The following is a 12,215-nucleotide window of genomic DNA, read 5'->3' on the forward strand; positions in this document are numbered from 1 at the left end:
CCAGTCAGGTTTTGACTGTCCAAAAATGGACACTCCAAAATACCTCTGGGAACTACTTCTTAACTTCCCTCAATCCAAAAGAAACTCTTCTGTAAATTGAATTTAGATTTAATTTCAGCTCGTGTCTATTTGTATCCATCTTATGGTTACATGTGCAAAAGAACTGGTAATTAATTCAAAATTTTCAGGTGTTAGAATTTTTATTTTGCACTTTAATTTTTTTTTTTAAGTTTAAATTAAGTCCTGATTGATTTAGATTTCATCACAATCAAAGAATTGCAGAAATTATTACAATGCAGGAACATGACATGCAAGCATTTCCCTGCAGTTGTTTTATGTACCTCAATTTTCATCTGTAATACCATGACTAACTACAGCCTTTTCTAAGCAAAAGACTTGGAACTGTTGGATGACTGCTTTTGATTTTGTTATTTGTATGTATTCACAAACACAGAGCTTGTGAAAAGCACTAGCAAAGAACACTGTCACTGTAAAGTTATTCAGTCAACCACAGCAGTAGGTCTTAATTTTCAACAGCATGGCAGAAATTACACTAAGCCAGATTAACAAGTTTTACGTAAAACTACAGTTCTACTTTTCTACCTGAGCAGAAAATCATAGGGGAAAAAAGAGATAAAAAGATATTTTTAATCCAAGCAACTCCATTGCTTTCTATAAATTGGGGATAGTAAACAAACATCATTAAGCAAGCATGCATTGTAAACAAGATGCATTACCATAGTAATATAGTATACTGTAACATTTTCTTACTGAAGTTGCACAGCAGGAACAACACATGTCAATAAAAGGTTGTATGTTTAAAATATTTGGAGTGCTAGACAGTGACAGCAACACAGAGAGAGTGGATTACAAATGGCATTTGGGAATAACAAAGCCTAGCAGATCAGAAGTTTCCTGTAAGAGGGACCCACTTTCTCTTAATTAGCCAAACACTACTGCAGCATGAACAATGAACTAGCTAGTGACAACTATTCAGCTCCGCCACCCCATTTTTTTCCCCAGTGGAAAGAGGTTTTAGTACAGAACACAGAAGGTCTTAATTCTTAGAAAGTCTAACTCCAAAATGTTTTTTCAAGCCCTTTCTATGATCAGTACCAGGTCAACAAACTACTTTGATACTTGGCTCTTTACAGACTCCACACTTTGCATATTTTTTATTCCTATACTCACTTTGCCAAATTAGGTTGATGAGAAGGGCAATACAAGAAGGCTTCAAGCTAAAAAGGAAGTCACAAGAACTGGCTGATAGGAAAGCCAGACTACATTCACAAACCACATTCACTGGAAAAGGACTAGAAATGATTCCTGACTTTGTTAACAGGAAAATGTCAAACTGAAAAGGCAGAGCAGAATCAAAGTAAGGGACTACAGTCTGTACCTGTCCCTTTCATCTTTGAAGCATAGGTCTTTGCATGCAGTAAATTTGCATTCAGGTTTTGTATAACATAGCTGTTGGTTTTTGTAATCAATTATGTAGGTGCCTGCTATCCCTGAAAAGTTTCTGTTGCTATAAAAGCATAGCCCTCTCTGCTCCATCCTTGTCTCATTGCTCCCTTGATTCCACAGCTACACTGCAGGCTCGTCTCCTCCTCTTCCTTCCTGCTTCTTCCCCTACTTCCAGGTTCCTGCAGCCTGGAAGCAGTTCTTCCACTCTCTACACACAGAGGTACTGCCAGAACAGATGTAACCTTCCTCTGCAGAAGACTGAAAAGGATCTAACCAAATGGTTCATAATTCCCGAATTTTCAGATTCTACTCAGAAGAATGAAATTATTTTATCTAGAAAATTTATATTGAAATAAGTCTAGGATTCCCTTTGAATTTCTGGTTCAGCTGTGGCTTGGTTTGATAGCACTGTGAACAGTGAACTGATAGAAACTCCAGAAGTTAAGAACTATGAGTACTTAGGTAACTTTGGGCTGAAATTTAGTTACACCCTAATGACACCATGTATGTTGAAGGCATCAGCTTTCCTAGTAAACCATCTGAATGCATGATCAAGGAAAAACAACTGTTCATTGTTAATTATGGTAGCACTCTGACTTCCCTTTAGCACATTAATTCATACTTTTTTAAAAGAGTTCTTTTTGAAAGAAATATTCACTTTAATCACTTCTGTCTACTTCAGAACTCCCTGCAGTATTTCCTCAGCCCTTCTGAAGATGGACTTCAGAATCAGATACACTGATGAGTTTCAGCTTTCCTGCAAGTCTCTGCTGGTGGCGTACTTTGAGTTCCTAACTCAAAAAGGAACATAAGGTCATCACTGCACTGGACACCCATTTCCCATAATGACTCTCAATTTACCTCTTGGTCACTTCTTTCCAAAATGTCATTCAGCAGTTGTACTGTCCTGCAGCTACAACCTGTGTTTTTGATTTCCAGCTGTAAAACATAGCATTGAGTTGTATTACAAGGGTATTTTTATTGTATTGTGCCAACTTAGGTATTAAATTCAAATTATTTGTAATAGTTTGTTCACATGTACTCTATTATTTTCTTATAAGGACTTTTAAAAAATGAAAGTAAGAATGTCAGTGGCTTTCAAATAAATGATACAAATCTACCTGTACTATAAACACTGCAGAAGCTCAATTATTCCTCTAAATCAGAAAGTCAACACTCTCTGAACCTGTGTCATATCATTCCCTACCTCAAGTTTTCCCAAAAGGCAATATAGTTATCTACTACCTACAAAATCACACTAACTAGCATTAATTTCAACTTTGGTAATTTTTTCTTTTTTTTTTTTTTTTTCTGTAGAGTTTACTGAACCACTCTATTATACCTGCTTAGGAGTGAAGGAAGGCTAACTTGCCTTCATTTCTCTGTACCATACCTATCACCAAGATCGGACTACGAAATAGTAGTTCTGTTCTTTGAATTCTTGTAGTTTTCCAACTTTTATTAAAATGAATATTAGTAGAGCAGAAAGCATTACATGTTCACCAAAGTTCTTAAGTTAGCTAGCCCTATTATCTGAAAATGGTTAATCTTAACAGATGGTGGAGGAGGGGTTTGAGAACAGCCCTACTGAGAAGGACTGGGGGGTGCTCATGGATCAGAACATGGCCATGACCCAGCAGTGTACACTCAAAGCCCAGGAAGTCAACTGTGTCCTAGGCTGCATCAAAAGCAGTGTGACCAGCACAGAGATGGAGGTCACTTTCTGCAGTTATCTTCTTAACAACATATATCCCATGCTTCAGCTTTCTAATATGTGCATACGTTTTTCTTTTGGTTTTTTTTGGATCAGATTAATACCTCAATTAATAAGAAATAAAATCAGTTGGAAATTTAGCTAAATATTTTGAGTTAAATGAATAGAATTGTTTCTAAGTGCCATGCACTAAAGGTGTTTTTTTGAAAAGTAATTAAGGGTCTTCTGAATTTACAAAGTAACAATTCAAAAAAGAGAAGTTCTGTATTTGACTTCACTTTGGCAGAAGAAAAGAGAACTGATTACAGAAATAAGCAGTAATTGTGACTTTGGTGTAAGTGACCGTATGATCATACTTGCTATGCACGAGTCCAAAACCATTCCTCCTATCCCACATACATATATGTCTCTTTGTACTTGTATGCTTCTGCATACATGTATATAAACCGTAACTGCCTGTATTTATTTAAGCATACCAAGTCTCTAACAAATAAAATATATATTATATACAGACACAAATAAGACCTGGAGAGGCACAGTATCTTATTCAACTGTGATTCAGGGAAAAAAAATGGCTGCATATATTCAAAACTGTAATTCAGATATTCCCATCCAGTGATGACAAATCTCAGTAGATGCTAAAATTCATTCAATGCTGATATTTCAATCACAAAGTGCTGGAAAACTTTGCATTCTATGCATTTCCAAATTTACCCCAACTCCAGTCTAAACTTCACTACAATTTAGAGCATTTGCTACACCCCCTCTAAACTCCACCTAAGACCCTAGAGAGGCTCAAACTCCTAGAGGCTACCCTAGCACACAGTCATTCACTGATTCCAGTACAAACAGTATTAAACAAGACCACATTCTTTCAAAACTGAAGTATTTAAGTGGTGGCAAAACAATACAGATAGCCTCACAGTCAGAGGATTTACTGAGATAAATGTAAATTTATAATGGAGGAACCATTCAGAGACTGAACAACTGAAAGATCATGGTGTGTTCTGCATAACTGGGCCTGGAGTTTTTCTAGAAAGCAAGTTGCAGTTGAAACAAGAATTAATCCAGGGAAGTGCTGTAGTAATGATTAAATTATTATTTTTGATGGCATAGCATATTATTTTCCCTTCTCTTTTTTTAGTATTATAATTGTATTACTTATATTTTTTTAAAGACAATTATTTTCATTTGCTTTTGCTGTCTTCTCATTCAGTAATATCAAAAGAAAATTATTAACTGGTTATCCTTAAACAGTAACATTATTTAGTAAGTGTTGTTCCAATAAGCATAACGAACAAGGAAAGTAACCCAAAATACTCTAATTAATTTTAAAAGTAATTAAAAAATATTGTAACTAATAAAAGTGTGTCCAAATTGTTACGCAAGTTTAATTTTTACATGAGCAGCATCTTGTAACATCTTAATAAAATAAAATGAATACTAATGTACTTCAACACTGCTCATGGTAATTTCATGGAAGAAGAGATGATTTTAATTCAGTTTAGATAAACCAAAAAAAAAAAATCAAGCTATAGTGCAATACTATCCTTTCATAATGTAAGCTAATAGCCTGGAAAGAAGTCTTGGATTCAATACCCCCCTGTTACAGGCAGTCACCTATTTCCCCAAATGTATTAATTCCACTAAAAGCACATTTCATGTTCTCTTTCTTATATTTATTAATGATAATTTTCAATGCCCATGATTTATATGGAAAAGTAATTCTAAAACTGACAAACAGGCACCTTAATAATACCAAAGGCAATGAGGAAGAATCTCTGTTCGATAGCTTTGTTTTCTGCTACACACTCTTGAAAAATGCCTAATATTCTGTTTGGGAGTTCCAATTCTAAGTTAAAATACAAACAGTATTTTCAAATAGAGAACCCCAATGATAAAATGAAACAATATAAAACGTCATGTTTGCACAACTAACTGATTTGCAGAATGTGTGGAAGAAGCAAGGTGAATATATATCTTATATCACATATCATGCTCTACATGTCAGCTCTGAAGCCTTTTCTGATATTCCCCCTTCTGCTCCTTGGGGTATCTGTGAACATGCAATTCTTGGAGTGGATAGCAAATTCCCCATTGGCATGTACATCTAAGACTCCACTAGGGTTCAAGAATCTTATTCTTGTCTGGATTGCATTACTGTTCATCTCTGGTACTGCAAGAATTTTACAACTGTAAATAGGAGAATAAAAATTATAGGTTTGGAATATGCACTGTGTCTTTCTGCCAGCCTAGTTTTGCTGTAGAAGTCAGACGCATGTATGTCTGTTTTCTGCAAATGGTGTATTGCAGTTGTATCTCAAATGGGATGATTATGTAAAAATTGTGGCAGACATATTCAGCGGTCTTGACATTGGAAACCTGTAGATGAAATATTTTAATATAGCTGCTGGGTCCTGTATGGCCACCTGTGTTAACAGTAAGGCTTGACAGTTAATGCTGTTTTTGACTTTAGCAGTATCTGGTATACTACAGTTGGCAATTAGTACTGTAACTCTTTGTTTAAAAAACCAAAATGTTAAAAACTTCTGCATTGAATGAATTTATGGATGGATTACCAGTATTTATTACCTAGGAAGGATTTCAATGCTGAAATCCAAAAGGACTGGCATGTTTATTAAAGACTACATGGGCAACTGTTACTGCCTTTTCATTACCATAAACCTGAGTGTTAATAGGTGCCTCACATCATTAACACTTCAGAGAACTGGCACTCTATTTTTATGTAATTATACATACTGGACTGTAAGCTACATGGTATATCAGCAGTCCCAGTATTGTGCAATGAATTCTCACAGGCTGAAACTGATGAAGAATGTTACTGTTTTACTCTACGGGGAGAAACTCAGCAAACAGCAGAGCCCATGAGCTGAGCATGAAGTATAAACTTGCACAAGAAAGATACTAAGGAGAGGCAATATATTTTCTTATGGTAACTAAGACAGATGTAGAGGCAAAGAAACCCACAGGTTTCAGGGCACATGTGCTCTTCTTCAGCTAGTTTATTTTTCTTCCACAGTTTGCTTAATAAAAAGTATTAGCTTTCACTATAAACTTTCTTTGCTTACATTGTTCAGCCACCAGTTACACTGCCAGAAAATGCAGATGTATGCATTAGGGCATGTATAGAAGTATATATCATATATCACATATCATATATTAAGGCGGATTTTACGCACTATCTGGACCTTCTATGTTCACAGCAGATCCTGGAACAGATAGGAGACCCTAAATTTTCTCAGTTTAAGAGGAAAACCCAACTCCGCTTACTGCAAGACAGTTTACAACTGTAAAACAAAACCAGAAAAAAGTGGAAGACCAACAGCATCTCTCACCCAGACCGATGCTATACCTATCTGGATTGCAAATTACTACCTTAATGCTTGCTAGAAGTATGTTTGGTCGTTTTTTTTGGAGGTTTTTTTGTAGTAACACACCACACTGCAGACCAACAGAGCTGTTGCAATTAATAGGTTTTCCTCTTACCCTGTCACTTCTGAATGATGGCCTACAGGAGGAATTCTTGGTTTTTGTACGATACTATGACTCCTAAATTTCACCCTACTTCTATCACTCAAACTTTTGAGAACATACAATTTTGCATTAGGATATTCCTATCTCATTAACATTACATTTCAACTTTATAGTATTTACAAGCTTCTTTTAACAAACAGTGGTGGGGATTTTTTTAGTATTTAAAGTAGTACTGAAAACCTGAAATTAGAACTAGCCTATAAATTTGACCCGAAAAAATAGCTTTCAACATACCTTATGTTCTCTCCTAATCAATTTCTTAATTATTTTAGAGTTCCTGTTCTGTATTTACCTCTCTTTAACCATCTCCTCCAGATTAATCCCATATAAATTTTATCATGACCATTTAGCCTAGAAAAAAGCTTACCATCGCTCAGGAAATACCTACAGGCAGGTTAATTTATCTGAATCTTTTTCAATAAACCAATTCAACATGTTTTTTCTATTAGCCACTAATAACCATCTTTAATATTCTCACTTTCATATCTAGATCATTGTCTTATATTTTTCTACTATATTAGGGGAAGCAAACCAAATCTGTAACTTGATATGAAAGCTTAGAAGTGTGGTTTCACCAGAGAAGTCAAACAGATTCCAATATCTTAGATAAAAGTAATAAATGCTTTAGAAGTAGCATGCATGTAAACCAGAAAAACCAAAACGTATTAGTTGCAATGCAAAGCTCACAAAAAATGGACCAGAAAGACAAGCAATTAGAGAGTGTGACTAGCAAGTTGTAAAACAATTTTTAGAAGAATTTTGCATCTGTAAACCTAAAGCTAGAGCTGTCAGAATAGATTGTAGTAGGTCATATGTTAGAAGGTGTATAAAAGGGGCTATGATGAGTTTTAAAGAGGAAACAGCTGAAAGTTTAATGCTAAAATGATTGAACTAATTAAAACAAGAAAACATAAAAGAAGCAAGAGGTCACTAGGTCACATGGGATTAAAGGGAATAATAAAAGTAAAACAAAATCACTGCTGATTGGATAAATGATTGATTTGTGCCAGCTTTCTCAAAAGAAGATTCTAGGGAGATAACTCTCCAAGAACGTAACCTGGTTTGGACATAAAGATGAGACAAGACCAGAGGGACAGGTGTCAGAAGGGTACATTTCAACCAGCTGAAGTATGATAAAGCTCCAGAGTACATCCTCAGGAGGGAACTCAGAAGTTACTGTTCTGTTAACTCACCTTAAAACCAGTGTTGTACCAGATGACCAGGTAGTAACAAACAGTGTACTTCTAGCACAAAAGGGATGACCAAGGAGCACACAATGAACATCATGACAGCTTCTGGTGAAGTGTTTTAAGTAACTAGTAAAATAAAAATCATCTTGAACATTGAGTCTGTAAGTTTTCTCACTAATCCAGCAGTTTCATTCCAGTGTATTGGTAAAGGTGTGGATGAACAAAGTGATGGACAATAAAGTGAACAGCTTTAGATATTCAAAAAGCCTATACAATGACCCTTTTAAAAAGAGAGAGAAAAGGGTGAGAAGTGGATTGAAAACGAAGCACACAGTGAAAAAGATTAGCCAAACTAAGAGAAGAATAGGCAACTACTTCCCAGTTCAACTAGGTTAATATTTCAAGTTAAATACTCTGAAAAAATGGAATGAGATATATTTCCAGAAGATCCAAAATCAGGAGCTCAGCCAATCCCAGACAAAATATGGTGATTTCTCATGGTTTTAGCTCAGGAATGGAAAATCGAACAAACAGGTCCTCAGAAACTCTAATTAAATTATCATACAAAACTGAAGAGCCTACAGAGTGAAGGACTGTTACCCTAAAGTAACAGAACAAGTTCATGAAAAAAGCCTGTGAACTTTACTAGTAACAGCTCAATGAAGATCTCTACCAATATGTCGGTGTGGAAAATAATAACAGAAAATTTATCAAGGAGCATAAACATTTATCAAGGAGAACAAACCAAGAAGTATTATAGCAGCTCTACAAGAGACAGCCAATACTACTCATTTAGAATACTATAAATGAAACCGAGTATCCCATGCCAAAATGGCCAACACAGTAATACAGAAACTCCAGAAAAGATGACAAAAATTATTCCCATCACGAAAAATCAGCCCTGACGTGAAGATGAAGAAAAAAGGAATTATTAATTTCAGAAGAAGATGAGACAAAGGAAACATGAAAAAGTGTAGTGAAACCACAAATACTGCAGACTTTTAATATCTAGGCAAGTAGGCACTCAACAATATCTCAGCAATTAGAAAAGAAAATATTTTTCACTTCTTAGATGAGACCACTCAGTTTGAGGTAAAAAACCTTCACATTATTAAAAGTATGTCAGACATTTACATGAAAACCAGGAGCGTCTATTTAGAACAGTTAATGCTAAAAATGAATTTCAGAAGAAATAGAATACTCCATGCCTTGGGACCACCCAATTACAAATCAGCTTATGGGTATTGCTGATGGATTCCTCTCCCACTTCTCTGGTACTGGCCACTGGCCAGACAATTCCATTTGCAGATTCCTACATCATCAGTGGAGGCAAAGACACTTCAGACAGCAGCACATGCCTGATGGAAATTTTTCACTACAAGTCTCACTCTGACTCTCCATTTTATGAAAAGTGTTGCGAGTGCTCATGATTACTAAGTACCAAAATATTTGTATCAGCACCAAAGTCTTCAAAAGAATATAATGCAAGGAATGATGGAAATAGCTTTCTATATATTCTACTAATACTGGTATACCATAGGTTATTTAAAATAGCTAACTGCACAGATTAAACTAAGAACATAATATATGCCAATTATATATCACCATTTCTTGGAAATTGGATAAAACACTTGCTCTGAGTTTTGCCTGCTGTTTCCCAACATCTGATAAAAATTTTTAACAGATGGAAATGATTGCAAAGTGAACAGCACTCCCTTCATGTTCTCTATTCTGCTGATTTAATCACAAACCCACTGAATCTGATAGTAATGAAACAATAGAGTTGTTGCTGATGAGATCACCAAATGGCTTCCATAAAAACCTATCAAACACTGTAAAATACAGTCATCACAGACATACAGAGTTATTTTCTGACCTGCCATATTACTTGTCAATACAAAATAGGAAATTCTATCATAGGAGCAATGTTAAATAAACAAATTTTATTTGTAATTACATGGAAGAACCATATTAAAAATAGAATTTTGCCAAAAATCTTTCATAGAGTTAGCTGGCCTAAACATTTATAGATTTTAACATTCTTCCCTATTACAAAATGGCAACATTATTCCTGAGTGAGTTTGCTCTGCAGTCTCTATATAACAGGTACTTTAAACAACCGAATCATATGAAAATGATTTGCTACTGCAAACTACAACTGAGAACTCAGTAGCTAGTAGTTCTAATAATGCAAAAAAGGCTTGAAGTTAAGTATATCCTGAGGTGCTTTCAGGATCAATGCTGAAATGTCTGAAAGATCAGTTAAACATTCTACAGCATCTACCTAGTGTATGCCTCCACAAGCAATTACAGATTTTCTTTTTTTACTAAGACTTGAAATAAGTAGGTCTCTGAAGAGAAAATAATTTAATTTTTCTCAAATGTCCACTTTACAGAAAACTGCTTTTTTGTACATAAAAATGTCATCAACTTAATGCCAATTTAAAGACTGTCTGCAGAATGTTTCAAGTCTAGAAACAATCACTGAGCCTCATTCAAAACAAAAAACCCCTACTTCTTCCAGTAGTACTACTGGAGCCTGAAAGGATCCAACAGGGTGATTCATCCAGCCTGAGGATCCTCCCTGGCTGCCCCCTCTTCTAGGGGCTCCTCTGATCCAGACAAGAGAGAGCAGACTGGAAAGAATTTTTCTGGCAGCACAAAAAGAACCTAGCTGCAGCAACTGCTTTTCTCAAGCCCTCTTTTGTCACATGAAGGAACCACATGTGCATGATGTGACAGGGTAGAGATGTAGGACACTATGGGAAAGTCAAAAGCCAGGATTTCCACTGTCAGAACAATTTACATCATACTTCTTCTAGGGACTCCTGAAGACAGAGATTGCTAGGTACAGGCTGGATGAGATGCTCTGGTAGCAGCATCCTGCTCCTCTTCCTGTTTAAGACAGAAGACACAGACATACACAGTAAACATGGCACTTCACGGAATTACTCTCCAGAGTTGCACAACAGACTGCAGTCAAAATAAGCCAAGTAATCAATTGTGAATTCTCCGTGTCTGGAAAAATTATGTAGCTCACTCATCAGTCAAGCACTGTTAGCTCAGCCTACACCTGCTTCTGTATCAGAACACAAGGGTGGTTAAGAGAACCTTTAAAAAATCCCGTGCCTTAATTTGATGATCCCCTCTATCTAAATAAGCTGACAGAAAAAGCAGATCTGTTTCAACTGGGATTTTGGTGAGAATGGGCCATCAAGCCTTTGTGTCTGTCCAGTAAAAGAAGAAATCCTCATGTCAAAGTTTGTTCAGAAATCAGATTCCAGACATCAGAGTCAGGACGCGATTAGAAATACTGTGTACAGACACTTCGTATGGAAGGAGAATTAGTATATAAATGGACATCTGAGTGAACCTGAAAAATGTATCCAAACAAACACAGGACAGAAATATCTTCAACAGAATGTAAGCTACAGGTGTTACTGGCTATTTTTCAGATGACAAAGACTTGAGGGTATGAAATGAAACTGCAAGACAGCAGATTAAAAGAAATAAAAGGAAATACTGTTGACACTGATTACAATTAAATTGAGGAATGTATTGCCACAAGACACCATACAGACCAAAAAGCATGAACAGGTTCAAAGCAGCTAGATCTAGTCACAGAAGAAAAATATACCACAGAACATTAAATAAAAAAGCCCAAATGAACTTCCTGACTAAGTAAGCATTGAACTTCAGATAGCTGGAAAAAGGAAAGGCTGCCCTATAGTATCTTAGCTCTATGCTGCTTCTGTCCACCATCAGAGACAGGACATTGGGCTAAACAGATCTTTGATCTCATTTGGCATAATTTATTCTTAAATCAGTTAGAATTTCTAAAACATGACATTTATTATTTTGACTTAGTAGCACATAAGCATTGAGTGATATCTGCCATACTGGAGAGCTCCATGTCTGAAGGTGCACAAACTTATTTATTTTCTTAATTGCTTTTTTGAATTAAGTATCTCTCATGTAAAAATACTCCTCATAGAAAATGATCTGTCATTTTCTGTTTCTGAATAAAGGGAAACTAGGTTTTTTTGCAGCTCCAAGAAAGATCATCTTCTTATTTTGTGTAACTGGAAAAGCTTGATATAACTTTGAAAGCAATAACTGTGAGTTATGCAATAGTGAAACAAAAAGGAAAAGCATTCTAATTTTATGGAATGCATCAATGGTCAAACAAGGAAGTAGATTAATAATCAATAGATTGATTTTGAAATACAGTCAAAGCCTGACTCAGTTTAGGGCCTGTGTGAACTTCCTCCATATTGAACACTTAATAC

General features: G+C 35.7%; 1 protein-coding gene across 2 annotated transcripts in view; it reads right to left on the reverse strand.

Annotated features, from left to right (window-relative positions):
- Window positions 1–12,215, reverse strand: part of CWC27 (CWC27 spliceosome associated cyclophilin) — a 101,195-nt gene that overhangs the window by 32,776 nt on the left and 56,204 nt on the right. The window lies entirely within an intron of this gene.

The sequence above is a fragment of the Corvus kubaryi genome, unplaced genomic scaffold, assembly GCF_017639235.1.
Source record: "Corvus kubaryi isolate FWS band 111438036 unplaced genomic scaffold, C.kubaryi_AGA036_p1.0 37308, whole genome shotgun sequence".
NCBI classification, from domain to species: domain Eukaryota; kingdom Metazoa; phylum Chordata; class Aves; order Passeriformes; family Corvidae; genus Corvus; species Corvus kubaryi.